Consider the following 13,809-nt stretch of genomic DNA (forward strand, 5'->3'; position numbering starts at 1 on the left):
CCTACCAAGAGGAGTATGAATCAACATATTTTAGCCTTAAAACCCATATGCAATGGTTAATAATAAATCACTTTCTAAAAAAAACAAAAATACACTGAGGTTACTAAAGTATTCACACTGCAAACAGAAGCCAAGGGAATAACTATGTGTATTTCTTTGTCCCTTTTGTCTTCCTCAGTAAAAATTCCTTCTGTTTCCAATGCATTAATGGTGAATTTTTTTTTAATGTCAGCTACATTTTAGGAACGCTAGGTCTAGCTGTAACTAGCCACGGCACAGCTACTGTATATCAGAATGTAGCATTTTGATCATTAATTTATCACAGTTCTAGCAGTTTGTTTGACAGGTACGGATTCTTTCATCTAATGGCTACACAGCAAGTGTGCAGTACACTAAAGCGTGGATGCCACTGACTTCAGGTAGGGAAGCAGCAGACAACAGCCACCTTCCTACCTTTAGCCAATTTACTCTATTTTTCAAAGACGAAACAAAAAGTACATATAATAATTGATGAGAATTCAGTTCTGCTTGTTATACGGCACCAATTTTTAAGCATTTTTATGAGAATTTCATTGTACATGAACAAAAGATTTGGCATCTGTCACTATATCTAGTTGTGTGAACTCAATGAACACTGAAAAACAATTCATGATTTAAGCTTATATTAAACCTCTGGAAGGTTTTACATTGTTAAAGGATAATTTTGCGTGTTACTAATTTCTCAAAATTAAAATGTAATTTTTTGTTCGCTTGGACACAAAAACTGCACGATAATTGCATAAAGGCCCTTTACCCATCCATGATTTTTTTACAACAAAACTTCTAAAAATAAAGCACATAAAGATAGTTTCACTCTGTATCTGGTATATATAGATATGCATAACAGTCAGTATAGGTAGGCAGAGTATGAAAAGGCTTTGGATACAATATACAGCTTCAATTTATGTCACTAATAAAGTTTAAATAGCTTTGCCAATTAAAGAAAAAAGATTCAAGCAATCATAAGTGGATTTTCTATTCCCCTAAATATCCTTTTTGAACAGGAAAAGGAATTAATCCACTGGCACCTGTATCTGAAGTATAACACCTTTAATTTTTCCAGAATTATTGGAAATGAGGATAAACCACAACTTGAATTTATCTAGTGTTCCTCATATGCAGGAAGGCATGTCCAAATGCTCTACAATAAGACCATAATATGTGTGTGAAAGAGGGCAAATCAGAACCACATCAAAAATGAGCTAAATACAGTAGCCCACATAGTATTGTTTTTAAGAGTGTAGTATCTTCAGCTACATCATATTTTGTCCTGCTGAAGATTGAGAGTAAAGAGGGAAAGTTTCTCTGTTCCTTTTTCATAGCAAAATCCATTGAGGCAGAAATTCCAATCGCTACGGGTGAGTACGCGCTGTGTACTCACCCGTAGGAACATCGGAAATGCCGGTTTCAGGCATGCACTGCGCATGCACTGGAAACCGGCATTTCCGATCTGTCAAGAAAGCTCTTGACAGATCGGACGCCTGCCCTGGAGCAGGGCCTCTGCGGGTGGAGAGTTCCGTTTTGGAGACCCTCCGCCCGCAGAAAACACTTACAATTCTTGTGCCTGTAAAAGCAAGTGCAAGGCCTGCTTTTACCAGGCTAAGAGTAGAAGAAAGTAAAAAAAAAAAAAATTCCACTAATTTATCATTTAAAAATACTTTAAAGAAAGGTAAGTTTATTTTTAGCCCCGTTATAAACTTTAATTATTTTTTTCAAAAATTTAAATTTTTGTTTAAAATAGTTAATTTATGTAATTTATACTCATTTTAAAAATGTGATTTAAAAAAAAAAATTATTTAAAGTTTTATTTATGTTTTGGGGGTGATCTCTATTCATAGATTTGACAGGTCTTCCTGTCAAATCTATGAATGGAGATTCCCTGCTCTGATTGGCTCCACATGGCCCACGTGATCCCAGGGGTGCTGCAAACTACCTGCGCCCCTGGGATACGCGTGCCCTGCACACCTACAGTTTGGAGAGGCCCAGCATCAGAACTCTGCACCTCCTGGGAGCCCTCCTGTCCAGGCGGAGATTTTTCCAAATCGCAGCCCTCCGCCCACGGGAAGGCTGCGAACGGAATTTCTGGACCAATATCACGTTCTTTATAATCGTATTTACGATTTTTCTACAAATTGCAAACAGATGAGATCTCAATAAGTGAGTTGCTGTCCATCTCCCCTCCCTCTGTGGACCACGGCTCCGTAGCCTCAGCTCTCTCATTCAGGTTCATGTGTCTATTTACCGTATTATTTTCATATCCCAAATACCCTTCCCCCAACCTATGAATGAGAAAAATAGACAGTAAGAGTCATAGAAAGAGCCTTCCTTTTTTGTGAATCAGGGCGAAGATGCTGGACAATTTAAAGAAAGTTCTTGCATTTATATAGGGTCTTTCACATGTCCCAAAGCATCTTACAGCTAATGGATTACTTTTGAAGTATAGTCACTGTTGTCACATAGGTAAATCTGTCAGCCAATTTGTACTCAGCCAGATCCCACAAGCATCAGTGAGATAATTGACCAATTAACCTGTTTTTGGTAATGTTGGCTGAGGGGTAAATGTTGACCAGAACTCTCCTGCTCTTCTTCAAATAGTGCCATGGGATCTTTCAAATCCACCTCAGCAGGCAGGGTGTTGGTATCATGTCTAATCTGAAAGACAGTGGGGTAAATGTTCAATGGAAATCAAAATTGGGCAGTTTCTATAACTGGCGGCTGATCCGCAACATCAGTTTTACGCCTGGGCGACAAATCTACCCAAGCACCTCCAATAGTGCACAAACCTACCCAAGCACCTCCAATAGTGCACAAATCTACCCAAGCACCTTCAATAGTGCACTGAAGTTTCCGCCTTCTTTATACACTCAAGTGTTGGAATGGGGCTTGAACCCAGAATCTTAGGATTCAGAGGCAAGATACATTAAGAAGCAAACAGATACCTAAACAGTGCAACAAACATAGAAATAAGATCCCTCATATTACATTTTTTTAAAACAGTTTTTATGGTGCTTTATGGCAATTTATTTTTAAGTGGGTTTTTTCTTCTCGCTGAGACCTACAATGTATTTTCTGTAGCTTTGAAGGCATTGTTATGGCATCAGAATGATTTGGAATAAAACTGAAAAACTTCTACAATTGCATATTCTTAAACATGACGGCCCATAATTTGCTGTGGCAGGGCATCTAATGGTGTCTGCCGTTAGTTAGACTTGCCCTTGCCTGTTTAGGATTTCAATTTTTTTTATGTGGCTGAAAGTGCAAGCTGATATTGTTGCAGCGAGGGAAACCAAGTATGTGGGACCTGAATGAGCAGAGCAAACAACTGTCTATCTCCTTAACCAATCAGATTGAAAGATTGTGAAATTAACAACGCAAGGACTAAGAAGGAAATGCAAATTAGAATGGGTGAATTTACGGTCAAATCAGGTGCAGAAAGAGAAATAAAGAGAGGGAAAGAAAGACTGGATTAAAATAGAGAGAAAACAGAGGCAGAAAGGAAAAGTTAAAAAAAAAATTACATTTTCAATTTTACATTTTTAAAATCTCCAACAACAATTAAAACCTGAAGGAATGAGACTCCGCACTTGTAATAGTTAATTTTCAGTGCCAGAGAAATTGACTGGCAGTAATTAACACTTATCCCATTGTTGAAAGAGTACTTAGACTGAAGTGGACAAGATTTAACTTTCTATGGTGAGTTTAGTTTGTATCTACCGCACAAAAGCAGTAAGTCCACACCATTCAACGCATTTCATAGAATCATAGAATCATAGAAATTTACGGCACAGAAGGAGGCCATTCAACCCAAATAGTGTCTGTGCCGGCCTACAAAGAGCTATCCAGCCTAATCCTACTTTCCAGTTCTTGGTCCGTAGCCGTGTAGGTAGGGCACTTCAAGTGCATATCCAAGTACTTTTTAAATGTGATGAGTGTTTCTGCCTTTACCACCCTTTCAGGCAGTGAGTTCAAGACATCGACCACACACTGGGTGAAAACATTTCTCCTCAACTCCCCTCTAATCCTTCTACCAATTACTTTAAACCTATGCCCCCTGGTTATTGACCTCGCTGCAATGGGAAATAGGTCCTTCCTATCCACTCTGTCTAGGCCTCTCATAATTTTATACACCCCAATCAAGTCTCCCCTCAGCCTCCTCTACTCCAAAGAAAACAATCACACAATCTTTCCATCTTGGCTAAAATTCTCCAGTCCTGACAAAATCCTCGTAAATCTCCTCTGTACCCTCTCTTGCGCAATCACATCTTTCCTGTAATGTGGTGACCAGAACTGTACGCCGTATTCTAGCTGTGGCCTAAATAGTATTTTATGCAGTTCAAGCATAACCTCCCAGCTCTTATATTCTATGCCTCGGCTAATAAAAGGAAAGTATTCTGTATGCCTTCTTAACCACCTTATCTACCTGTCCTGCTACCTTCAGGCATCTGTGGACGTGCACTCCAAGGTCCCTCTGTTCCTCTACACTTCTCAGTATCCTACCATATATTGTGTATCCCCTTGCCTTGTTAACCCTCCCCAAATGCATTATCTCACACTTCTCTGGATTGAATTCCATTTGCCATTTTTCTACCCATACATTGCTGGTCATCTTCAAATAGTCTACAGACTCTGGAACAGTTCCCATGGATTAGAGGGTAGCTAATGTAACCCCACTATTTAAAAAAGGTGGTAGAGAGAAAATGGAGAATTATAGACCAGTAAGCCTTATATCAGTAGTGGGGAAAATGCTAGAGTCCATTATAAAAGATGTAATAGCAGAGCACTTGGAAAACAGTGACAGGATCGGACAAAGTCAACATGGATTTACAAAAGGTAAATCATGCTTGACTAATCTACTGGAATTTTTTGAGGATGTAGCTGGAAGAATAGATAAGGGAGAACCAGTGGATGTGGTGTATTTGGACATTCAGAAGGCTTTCGATAAGGTCCCTGACTTGGATACAGAACTGGTTAGCAGACAGGAAGCAAAGAGTTGGAATAAACGGGTCTTCTTCCGAGTGGCAGGCAGTGACTAGTGGGGTACCGCAGGGATTGGTGCTAGGACCCCAGCTATTCACAATATATATTAATGATCTAGACGAGGGAACTAGATATAATATCTCCAAGCTCGCAGATGGCACAAAGCTGGGTGGGCGTGTGTGTTGTGAGGAGGATGCTGAGAAACTCCAGTATGATTTGGACAGGTTGGGTGATTGGGCAGATGCATGGCAGATGCAGTATTATGTGGATAAATGTGAGGTTATCCACTTTGGTGGCAAAAACAGGAAGGCAGATTATTATCTGAATGACAATAGATTGGGAAAAGGGGAAGTGCAACGAGACCTGGGTGTCCTTGTGCACCAGTCGCTGAAGGTAAGCATGCAGGTGCAGCAGGCGGTTAAGAAGGCAAATGGTATGTTGGCCTTCATAGCGAGAGGATTCGAGTACAGGAGCAAGAATGTCTTGCTGCAGTTGTACATGGCCTTGGTGAGACCACACCTTGAGTATTGTGTGCAGTTTTGGTCGCCTTATCTGAGGAAGGATGTTCTTGCCATGGAGGGAATGCAGCGAAGATTCACCAGACTGATACCTGGGATGGCAGGAATGACGTATGAAGAGAGATTGGGTCGATTAGGCTTATATTCGCTAGAGTTTAGAAGAATGAAAGGGGATCTCATTGAAACGTGTAAAATTCTAACGGGACTAGACAGACTAGATGCAGGAAGGATGTTCCTGATGGCAGGGGAGTCCAGAACAAGGGTCACAATCTAAGGATAAGGGGTAAGCCAATTAGGACTGAGATGAGGAGGAATTTCTTCACCCAGAGAGTGGTGAACCTGTGGAATTCTCTACCACAGAAGGCAGTTGAGGCCAATTCATTAAATATATTCAAGAAGGAGTTAGATATATTTCTTAAGGCTAACAGGATCAAGGGATATGGGGAGAAAGCAGGGACAGGGTACTGAATTTGGATGATCAGCCATGATCTCATTAAATGGTGGAGCAAGCTCAAGGGGCCGAATGGCCTACTCCTGCTCCTATCTTCTATGTTTCTATATTTCTCACCACCATTACTGCAGATGAAAGGCGCCCTCACCCCTTACTGTGACACTTCCAATTCTGAGCATACATAGGGCAACGCATTGAATTAGTAACATCGCATTACTTTAATACACTAGAAATAAACATCACAAACGTAAATTGGTATACTATGAAGTCACCCAAGTGACTTACCTTGTGACTATTTGTGTTTTAATTTCTCTTACATGTGCTTCTACGTGGTGCTTCCCCTTTGGCTTCAGGAGATGTAGAGGCAACGTGCTCACTTCCCTGCTGCGCCTACTTAGACACCTTTGGCGGTCGTCCTCTGGGTTTGGAAGCCTTGGATGGCTCCGCAACAGTCTGCTTCTCCTGCAGCTGTGCAAGGGCAGAGACAGCCATCTCACTTGAGTGAGGAATCTGGGTCTCTGACCGAGGGCTCCGCGGTGGCATGGGAGTGTGAGCAATTGAAGAGGAGGCCCCACTTCCTTGTTGTCGACCACCACCATCCCTTTCATGGGTCACCTGCACTTCACTGCTAGCAAGTAGCTGGAGAGCACCTTGCTGCACAACAATGGGGCCATGAGGACCCATTTCTGTGCTGACATTCATCATAACAAGGATGTCCATCAACCTCTGGTTTCGCTCCTCAATATATGCCCATCTATCCTCCATAGATGACCCTCTATTTAGAAGTGTTACCTTGCTCTTCTGAGTCTGGCAATTTATGTCCTCCATGGAGGTTGCCGACCTTTCCATGGCGGCACATACATTCGCCATTATGTGCACCACGGCATTGCTCATGTTTGAGATGGACTCCTCCATTCTCTGCACACTCGCATTTACCGTGGTTGCAAACCTAGTCAGAGTCTCCTGCACTTGTGTGGTAAACCACTATTATCGTTCACTATCGTTACACTATAGTTATCACTGTTATATCGTTACTCTATGGTTATCACTGTTCACACTGTTGTATCACTATACGAGGTCGCCTCTTGTCACGCTGCTATACCTGGGCTGACCACTGCTGACTCCGCCCATGACTCCACCTACCTGCCCAGGTATAAAGGTAGTCGACTGGCTGGCATTCCTCCTTGTTGTATCCGATCACCCACGAGGGTGGGCTCTGTTATTTAGCCAATAAAAACCTATAGTTACTTTCTTAACTCGTCGCTTTTCATCGGATGAATTGATAGGTATATCAATTTTATTGGCTAAATTTTAAAATGTCAACACCTGAGCAGTCAAACGACCAGCCAAGTGACCAGCCAGACGCCCAGCTACAACAGCCACAGCAGCCGGCCTGGCTGCGAGCCCTCAGACCACCGTACCTGGATCTAAACCCACAGGCAGCAAACTCAGCCCTCGACTTCGAATACTGGCTGAGCTGCTTCGAAGCCTACCTGGGAGAATCCGGCGTGCCTCAGAAATCCATGCTAAGAGTTCTGAATGCCCAAGTGAGCCCTAAAGTATTCGCACTCATCCGGGACCTTAAAACATACGAGGACGCCATCAACCGGCTGAAAAGACAGTACCAAACCCCGGTAAATTCCATGTATGCCAGACACCTCCTAAGATCCCGCCCGCAACAGCCAGGAGAGCCCGTGGAGGAATTTTTACGGGTGCTACAAGCACTCGGCAGAGACTGTAACTTTAAAGCGGTAACGGCGGCAGAAAATAATGAAGACAATGTCCGCGATGCCTTCGTGAAAGGCCTGCGGTCCGACTACTCACGGCAAAGACTACTGGAAGCAAGGGACCTCAACCTGGACAAAGCTGCAGCCCTCGCTCTCTCTCTAGAGGTGGCCCATCGGGACCTCGAGGCATACTCAAGGTACTGTAACTCGCGACCCTGGGACTTGGGACCGACCCCGACCGCGATACCCCCCGCAGCAACCCCCCTGGGACCTACCTCAGCGTCGGCGTCCCGGACCCGATCGAGACCGCCACCCCCGGTACCGGCTCCGACATCGGACCCCCGCGATCGGGCCGCCGGCTGCTTCTTCTGCGGCCAGGCGAAACACCCAAGGTCGCGCTGCCCAGCCAGGAACTCTACCTGCTCAAACTGCATGAAGAAAGGCCACTTCGCTAAGGCCTGCAGAGGTGGATCATCAGAGGCCAGCAGTGCCTCATGCGAGCTGTGGGGGCGGCCATCTTCCTTCAAGGCAACAGAGGCCAGCATCCCCACATGTGAGTCATGGGGGCGGCCATCTTTGATACAGGCAACCGACACCAGCAGTGCCTCATGTGAGTTATGGGGGCAGCCATCTTCTCCGCCATTTTGTCCAACCTCGTGGGAGACGCCATTTTACCCACCACGCCCGACCGCCACCGTGCCTCTAGACCCGACTACCGCCTCAACCGCAGACTACAACAACTCGCTCAGCTATACACTAGCCTCCGTCACACTGGACCAGGCCCGCCCGCATCACCTGTCCAAGTCGATGATGGACATCAAAGTAAACGGCCACGCCACGACCTGCCTGTTCGACAGCGGAAGCACGGAGAGCTTCATCCACCCAGACACGGTGAGCCACTACTCCCTCCCTGTCCTGCCAACGCGCAACCGGATCTCGATGGCATCGAGGTCACACGCCACAGACATCAGCGGCTACTGTGTTGACCCTGTCGGTTAAGGGTACGGAGTATAAAAATTTTAAACTCCTCGTCCTGCCCCAGCTATGCGCTGCCGTTCTACTAGGCCTAGACTTCCAATCCCACCTCCAAAGCGTCACGCTAGCATACGGCGGACCCCTCCCCCCACTCACAGTTGACAACCAGCAGATTTTAAACCGCCCACCGCGTAACACCTGCGGCCTATCCACCCTCAAGGTCCCGCCACCTTCCCTGTTCGCTAACCTCACCCCCGACTGCAAACCCGTCGCTACCAAGAGCAGGCGGTACAGCGCCGGGGACAGAGCTTTCATTAGCTCTGAGGTGCAGCGTCTCCTGAAGGAGGGCATCATCGAGGGGAGCACCAGGCCCTGGCGTGCCCAGGTCGTGGTCGTTAAGACCGGCAATAAAAACCGCCTGGTCATCGACTACAGCCAGACCATAAACAGGTACACCCAGCTGGACGCATACCCCCTTCCCCGCATATCTGATATGGTCAATCAGATTGCGCAGTACCGGGTATTCTCCACCATCGACCTTAAGTCGGCCTATCACCAACTCCCTATCCGCCCTGAGGACCGCCAGTATACAGCCTTCGAGGCGAACGGCCGCCTCTACCACTTCCTTAGGGTTCCCTTCGGCGTCACCAACGGGGTTTCGGTCTTCCAAAGGGAGATGGACCGGATGGTTGACCAGAACGGGCTGCACGCCACGTTCCCCTATCTAGATAACGTCACCATCTGCGGCCGCGACCGGCAGGACCACGATGTTAATCTGGAGAGATTCCTCCGTACGGCCCAACGGCTGAACCTCACCTACAATAAGGATAAATGTGTGTTTAGCACCTCGCGCCTTGCCATCCTCGGCTGTGTAGTAGAGAACGGAGTCATCGGCCCCGACCCCGAAAGAATGCGACCCCTCATGGAGCTACCCCTCCCCCACTGTCCAAAGGCACTGAAGAGAACCCTGGGGCTCTTCGCCTACTATGCCCAATGGGTGCCCAATTATGCGGACAAAGCCAGACCCCTCATGAAGTCCACATCCTTCCCCCTTACGGAGGAAGCATGCGCAGCCTTCTCCCTCATTAAGGGAGACATTGCCAAGGCCACTATGCACGCAGTGGATGAGTCCATCCCCTTCCAAGTCGAGAGCGATGCATCCGACTTTGCCCTAGCCGCCACCCTTAACCAGGAGGGGAGACCGGTGGCCTTCTTCTCAAGGACCCTACAGGGCCCTGAGACCCGACACTCGTCGGTCGAGAAGGAGGCCCAGGCGATTGTGGAGGCGGTACGACGCTGGAGGCACTACCTGGCAGGCAAACGATTTACCCTCCTTACCGACCAACGTTCGGTCGCTTTTATGTTTAATAACAAGCTGAGGGGCAAAATCAAGAATGACAAGATCTTGAGGTGGAGAATCGAGCTCTCCACCTACGATTATGATATCTTGTACCGGCCAGGTAAGCTGAACGAACCCCCCGATGCTCTGTCACGAATTACATGCGCCAGCGCGCAAAGTGATAGACTTCAGACCCTCCACAACGACCTCTGCCACCCCGGGGTCACCAGACTTTACCACTTCATTAAGGCCCGCAACCTGCCCTACTCCATCAAGGAGGTCAGGACCATGACCAGGAACTGCCAGACCTGTGCCGAGTGCAAACCGCACTTCTTTAGGCCGGACAGAGCAAGCCTGATCAAGGCCACCCGCCCCTTCGAGCGCCTGAGCATCGACTTTAAGGGGCCCCTCCCGTCCTCTGACCGTAATGTGTACTTCCTCAACATTGTTGATGAGTACTCCCGTTTCCCCTTTGCCTTCCCCTGCCCAGACATGACCAGTACCACGGTCATTAAATGCCTGAACGACCTCTTCGCCTTGTTCGGGTTCCCAAACTATATACATAGTGACCGGGGCTCCTCCTTCATGAGCGAGGAACTCCGTCAGTTCCTACTAGCGAGAGGTATTGCTGCAAGCAGGACCACCAGCTACAACCCCCGAGGGAACGGCCAGGTAGAAAGAGAGAACGCGACGGTATGGAAGGCCGTCCTCTTAGCCTTAAAGTCTAAGGGCCTCCCAACCTCCCGCTGGCAGGAAGTCCTCCCGGCAGTGCTGCATTCCACCCGGTCACTACTTTGCACTGCCATCAACGCCACCCCCCATGAACGAATGTTTGCTTTCCCCAGGAAGTCGACTACGGGAACCACGCTACCAACCTGGCTGACCTCTCCGGGGCCCGTCTTGCTGCGAAAGCACGTGAGGGCCCATAAAACGGACCCCCTGGTCGAGAGGGTGGACCTCCTGCACGCCAACCCCCAGTACGCCTATGTGGCATACCCAGACGGGCGGGAGGACACAGTCTCCTTACGAGACCTCGCACCCTCGGGCACTCCGGAGACACCACCTTCACCCCCCCCCACCACCCCCCCAATTCCAGACCAGGTAGACGGCATGCCGGAACCCCACGAGCCTTCGCCGACCACGCAGACACCAGCATTAACACCGGATAATGCAACACCGCCGCTGCGACGATCAGAAAGGCTTACGAGGCCTCCGGACAGACTGACATACCAGAACTGGTAGTACACTTCACCCCGCCGGACTCAAATCTAAACAAGGGGTGAATGTGGTAAACCACTTTTATCGTTCACTATCGTTACACTATAGTTATCACTGTTATATCGTTACTCTATGGTTATCACTGTTCACACTGTTGTATCACTATACGAGGTCGCCTCTTGTCACGCTGCTATACCTGGGCTGACCACTGCTGACTCCGCCCATGACTCCACCTACCTGCCCAGGTATAAAGGTAGTCGACTGGCTGGCATTCCTCCTTGTTGTATCCGATCACCCACGAGGGTGGGCTCTGTTATTTAGCCAATAAAAACCTATAGTTACTTTCTTAACTCGTCGCTTTTCATCGGATGAATTGATAGGTATATCAATTTGTTCCTGAAGCTCTTTCTGGATGGCCCCAGAGGCACAGCGTCTACATGCAGTTGAGCAGAGCTAGGAGCACCCTGCGGCCTCCGATGAGGACTCTCCACTGCTGTCCCTGTCTCCACCATCTGCTGATGCTCACTTGTGAGCTGTGATACACCAGGTGACAACCCTACTCTATCTCGCAAACTACCCACCGAGGTGTGCGTCTCTGCGCTGGTGCTGGGTGAGCTCATTTCTGCTGACGCTGCTCCCTCAGAGGCTGCAGGTTCCTCTGAGGAGTCCTCCGCCTCTTCCTCATGGACAGTGGGGAGGGGGCTCTCAATGGTCCTGTGGGGGAGTAAAGGCATGAGTTAGACATTTAGGTAGCAGACACATCCCATTGTGCAGATGATCATAACTCAATTTCTATGAGCATCAGATGCCATATCAGTCACTCATGAAAGCAAAATGATAGGGTTGCAAATCAATTCTGTCACCAGCTTGCTGTTCTGTGCCCGTCTCTCTGTCCCCCACTTCCAGCTCCTCTGTACCTCCGACGATCTCCAGAGCTGCCTCCTCAGCATTCGTTAGATGCTCCAGGGATGGTGGGCCTCCTCCTGTCCTCCCTCTCTCCCTCTTTTACTGCAATGAGGGACACAAATGGAGTTTCACCAAGATTGATGGAGTCAGTGTAAAGACTGGATAACATAGATGTTTAAAGGAAGACAAAGATCGAGTGAGGAGCCAATACAAATGTTCCTCCCTGTGCGTTGTTAGTTGTTGTCATTGCAAAACAGTGAGATCGAGTGTGAGGGGTGCATAGTAGGATGGTGAAGTGATTCTGTACATAGCAAGAGAGGGATGGGTGAGGATGCAAGGGATGTTAGGGTGAGTTGGGATGTGCAGGAGTAGGTTGCCAATGCAGAGTGATAGGGATGAGAAGAGATGTGAAGCAGATTGAAGGTAAGTGTGGTGTTATACTCACTTTTGCTGAGCACATCAGATCATTGAACCTTTTCCTACACTGCACCCAGGTGCATGTATAGACCGACCTTTCACTGATCTCCTCAGCAATTTGCAGCCAGGCTGCCTTTGTTTGCTGAGGAGGCTTCCTCCTTCCATCTGAAGGGAAGTAGACCTCCTTTCATCCTCTTACTCCCACCACAAGAGAATGGAGGGAGTCATCATCAAAACGGGGAGCAGCCTTGGATGGTTGAGCTGCCATGCCTGCAGCAACTAGCATTCGGAAGCAGAAGAAAACAAGTGAAAAGCAAAGGGGACATGGGCCCCTTAAATATCCAGGCTCCTAACGTGCCATCAAGCGCGAGCAGCCGACCCGCACCCACTGATTGGGCTGGCTAGCGCATGTATGTCAGCCTTAATGAGGCCAATCTAGGGAAAATCCTTAATGGAGGGCGGCTATAACCGGGAGCGGGAGCGAAATCCATTGAAGAGCGAACCTGCCACCATCCCGCCTCCGGGCGGAAAATCCAGCTCTTTGTCTCAAAGTCTAATACAAGCCTCCAGGAAAATGAAACTTACATAGTTCCAGTAAAACACAACTTATACATTAACCCCTTACTTGTCTTGAGCCCTAATACAATGATTTAAACACAGTATTATTCACGTTAGTTTCATTCACATAGCCATATATATTTTTAGGCACCCCTAGTTTCTAACAGCAGTGAATTTTCCAACCCCAATTTAGAACTTTATTGGATCCTGGGTTGTGTGAGAATTAGTTATAATCTGTAATATTTGTGCCAAGTGCTTTAAATAGATTGGCATTAAGTCCTAAGTATATCGTAAGATGAGGAACAAGGAAAGGGTACTCATCCATCCAACTTCTCCCTTGATTATCCACATACCTAAATAATCTTTAGCATTAACTAGCTGACACCTGTTGGCATGCTGTTGCAGTGACTAGAAAAAGCATCTGCACAGTGTTTACATGACAGTTTTTCCCAATGTAGTTAGATACAAAGTAACCCCACTATATTGTTCCCTTTGGGAGCAATATAAAAGCATGTTATACTTATAGGGAAACTTCACATTTGGCATTAAATGTACATGCCTACCTCCACACAGCCGGAAACAATAATGGTGTGTGGGACATAGGGCCTGGGAGCATGGCCTGCATAATAATTTGCTGCGATAATAAATTATATTTGGCAAAATATTAATTGGATCACACCCAAT

Source organism: Somniosus microcephalus, chromosome 6 (genome assembly GCF_052327205.1).
Source record: "Somniosus microcephalus isolate GS21.2 chromosome 6, FLI_Smic_1.0, whole genome shotgun sequence".
Lineage (NCBI taxonomy): Eukaryota > Metazoa > Chordata > Chondrichthyes > Squaliformes > Somniosidae > Somniosus > Somniosus microcephalus.